The sequence below is a fragment of the Chenopodium album genome, chromosome 2 (genome assembly GCF_948465745.1).
Source record: "Chenopodium album chromosome 2, dcCheAlbu1.1, whole genome shotgun sequence".
NCBI lineage: Eukaryota > Viridiplantae > Streptophyta > Magnoliopsida > Caryophyllales > Amaranthaceae > Chenopodium > Chenopodium album.
The window spans coordinates 74491379-74496021 of record NC_137835.1 but is presented as its reverse complement, the minus strand read 5'-3'; positions in this window follow the sequence as shown (position 1 = coordinate 74496021).

Here is a 4643-nt window from a genome sequence, read left to right as displayed (position 1 = left end):
TTATTCCTGACTATTTTCCTTCTATATGCTCGAGTGATTGGGAAAAAGTTAGCCGGCCTGTCGAAGAGTGTGAAGTTTATAAGGTTTTAAAAAGTATGAAACCTTTCAAAGCCCCGGGTTCGGATGGTTTTCAATCGATATTTTTTCAGAAATATTAGGAGATTGTAAAGCCGAGTCTGTTTTTGCTCTATTTAAGGATGAAGGTCGTGAATTTTCGGAAGGTTTAAATGATGCTTTTTTGGTGCTAATCCCAAAAGTTGATGTGCCACGACAAGTTAAGCAATTTAGGCCGATTGGTTTAACTCAGTCATGTTGACAATGCGACAGGTGCTGAAGAAGCGATCGAGGAATATTTCTTCCATTTGCTCCCAATCAATAGATTTTTGAGGTAGATCTGTGTACTAATCAAATGCAACACTCTTGAGAGAGTGAACAAATTGCTTTACAAGCAAATCTCCAGAAGTCCCGGCATTATTGCAGGTCTCTATGAAGTGTGCAATATGTTGCTCAAGGTTGCACGTCCCGTCAAATTGTTGGAACTTTGGAGGTTGATAACCGCTTGGCATTTTCATCTTATCAATTCTCTTGGTTTAAGGCTTGCTGTAGTGACCATCTTTGTTGATGTCTCTACCAAGATATTGTTTGATAACATTGGCTATCATCTCCTGGATTGCTTGAAAGTTGAACGAATCTCTTTTTGAACTAAGCTTTGTCTTTGTGCAAAGTTCTGACCCGCTGCTATCATCTTTTCTTTCTTCGATTGGGCGGTTCTCGAGTTTTCTTTCGAATGCAGCAATTTGTTCGCTTTTGAGATTAATTTGTGCCCCCTTTTCATTTGCTGCTAACTCCTCCTTGATGGTGTTTGCTTTAATTGCCATGACATTTACAACGACGTTGTCTTATGCGTTGTCCTTTGTCATCATTTCTTCAACGTGTTGAAGGTACTTTGTTATTTCAATTCGTGGAGAAAGAGATGAGAGATAGAAATCGTCCCGCCGAGCGTGCCAAATTTTTAAACATAAATTTTAAATCTGTAAATGATAGATTCAAAACATACACAACAATAAGTTAATTTTATTAACTTGATAATTTAGGGTACAATCTCTAATTTGATCTCCATTTTTGTAACACCCTGGAAATTCCTTTGTTTTAAAATACCTGTTTTGCCCTCTTTAAAAATTTAAATAGGAATATCTAAGATATTACCGCCACCGTGAAAACGGCTAAGGCAACCATCAAATACACACAGCGGAAGACTAATTTCAAAACCATTCAAAACAAGGCAACTTGAAAAGTCAACCAACGAAAGTAAAGTCAAAACTAAAGTCAAACGAAGTAAAATAATACCATCCTACAACTTGGAACCATTGTAGGCCCTTATTAAAACCAAACTGACTTTAAAACCTTTACGTTAGTCATGCATGATAATAATATCATAAATAATTAAAGCATTAAACACATCATATACTTATCGAAACTAGCATGATTCGCTCTTCACTCATGCCCATTCATGAATATGCTTCGTCACCTGAAAATCTCCTCTCTACTTGTCCCCACCACTCGCCATTAGAAAATGGGTCGTCGTAGGGCCAAAGTAAAGGCATGGCCAAACACACAAACACACACAATCAGCAAAGCTGAGTACATAAGCGTAATTAAACACACTAACATGCTTTCACCTATTAACACACACTTACCTCATTGCACCTGTTCACAAACACACCAATCAACACAACAAAATGACTAGACCATAATTAATTCATTTTGCATTGATTACGCATCGAACGGGTTTCCACCTATTAACCTCCCCCAAATAAATTTGAGGTTAACTGGCACGGGAGCTAACCGTGCCAGCGACAAAACCACACAAAGGTGGCGGAATTCCTGCGCATAATAATAAATAATAAAAAGGAATATACATCATCCTGTACTCCATTGGAAGTTATGGTTAAATATAAAACCCCATAACCCCCCCCCCCCCATTGTCCATACTCAAGGTATATACGTTCCAAGAGTTTTGGTGCGTAATCTCTTTCACTTTACGTTATTTACACATTATTAGACTTGGTGATGACTCTCAAAGCATAATAAGTCAATCAACAATAATTATTCAATCAAGCAAATATACCAATTTAATTCTTGAATGATTAGTGACCACATCTTATTTATTGTTGAACCCTTTTTAATTCTACCTCAGTGTCAAAGACACCTTAAACGCATAATGCGCCAAAAATCCTATCCCTCGGTGTTAAAAACACCTTAAGTGCACAAAGGCACCAACATACAAAAACACCTTCCTCATGCTTAAAGCATCAATAAAAATTATTTGAACCATAATAAATTTTTTTTTCAATATTCCAAACATAATTAAACATGTAGTTTAATTAATCATGCCTTCTAACATGCCATAAATAAAATGTGGTTCAAACACAACATGCCAAAAATATAAATTTCCCAATCCATAAACCATCACAAATAATTCATGCTTCACCATTCAATCACCAACACCATTAATTCAAAATTCCATACATAAACCTTAGCATGATACTACTTGTAATTGATTGAAATCAAGCCTAGCATGATTCTACATCATCAAAATATGCTAAGTACGCGAACGTACCTCAAATAAGCTCTTAAAATAATCGAGTACTCTACAACAATTCTCAAACCAAGTCTCCTACATAAAGGGACAATAATACTATATTAATTACCCTTGTATACACAATTTCCAGCAACTTAAACTCACTTTAAATAACTTATAATAATCTGAAAATTATTTAAAAACCCCTAATTAAACTCCTTTTTAATGGATAACCTCACCCTTTTATTAAAAATCACAATTATACTACTTTAAATAAAATTCCAACATTTTAAACTAATCAAAAATCCTTTAAAACTTCATCAAAATACATCTTTATACTTAAATTATCCATAGAAACATTAAATTATCTCTTACCCCTTTTAAACTCAAAGATAAAATTTAAAGCATAAAAAAAAACTTCGTTAAAAATCAAAAACTGCTCAAACATCGTATTTAGAGGCCGAATTTGGCCACGAAAGGGTGGTTCTCACTACCAAAGGTAGTGAGTCTTTCTTCAAACGTTGTTTTTACTCGAAAAACACTACTGTTTTATCAAAATCGGAGGAGTTAGAACCTGACCGAGATTAAAACGAGATTAATATTAACGAACGGAAATCTAATTATTAAAACATGAATTTGCGTGTTCAAAATAAATCTGGAATTAAATTAAACTAATAAGTAGTTATAATCAAAAAAATTTCAAAACATCATTACTATAAAAGCCCTAAATCAATTATTCATAAAAACCCTAAAATCATGATTTTCAATAATTAAAAACCCTAGGTTATAAAATTTTCAAAATCTGAAAATTATAAAGTTCAATCATCAAAATACAATTTGATACTAGTTAAATTAATTTCAAACAATAAAATCAAAACCCATAAATCAATAATTATAATTACACAAATTAATAAAACAAAGGAGAGAGAAAATAAGACTAACCTTTTTGTGTGGGAAATTTTTGGGGATTCATGGGGTATTTATAGAGTAAAAAGTGTAGGGTTAAGTTTGGGCTTATAAAAATGTGGGCTTGAGTTATGGGATAGGGCTTAAGTTATGGGTTTTGGAATGAGTTATTCCAATAAGAGTATGTAGGAATAATTTACATTGCCCAATAATTAATAAACGTTTGGCCCAAAACTTATTTTACTTTTATAAAACTTTATATTTAAAATACTTTAACCCTTTAAAATATTTAATTAAGCCCTTGACAATACATTTTATTAATACTTAAATACTTTATAAAAATACATAAAAATACGGGGTATTACAGTCTACCCCCCTTAAAAGAAGTTTCGTCCTCGAAACTTAGGTACGAAAACTTTAAAAACTCGTTTTAAGGCAAATAAATACTTAAAATCTCAAAAACTTTTCTTTATACTTTTAGTTGTTGTACTTTTGTGATACTTCCTTTCTACCTCATCTATTCATTTACACACAAACTAGTGTGTAAAGTAACCAACTTGTTGACCTACTTACACAAAATAATGTGTAAGATAACAACTTTACTAACAAACTTACACAAAATAATGTGTAAACTATTAGACTATCTAACAAACTCACACTAGCATTAGTGTAAGAGTCAACTTTGGTAATAAACTTACACATCTTAGTGTGTAAAATAATCAAACTTATCAACTAAATCAGTGTAAAACTGACGAAAAAGCACTTTAAAATGCCAAAATTAAGGAAAAAGCGCATAATTCTATCGCACTCTACCCCCCTTAAAGAAAACGAGTTACGCCCCCGTAACTCCACTTAACTCAACTTTAGAATCATGTTGATCTTTTCTCATTCCATCCTTGGTAAGGTCATACACTTCTATGTATGCATTCTTTGTTGCAAACCAAAATTCTTATTAATTCCTTACACATTATACCAAAAATAATCAATTTCCATCTATACTATCTTTCACCCATCCTCTAGTAAAAGTATGAAGCACTTTGATATTCGAAACTTTGATTTGTCCAGCTTTTTCATGATCAAATTGGCTGAACTCAATAGATCTCTTTGCATCTCATACCTTTAGTTAATGTTTTGTTTTTCACAATGACTTATGAAA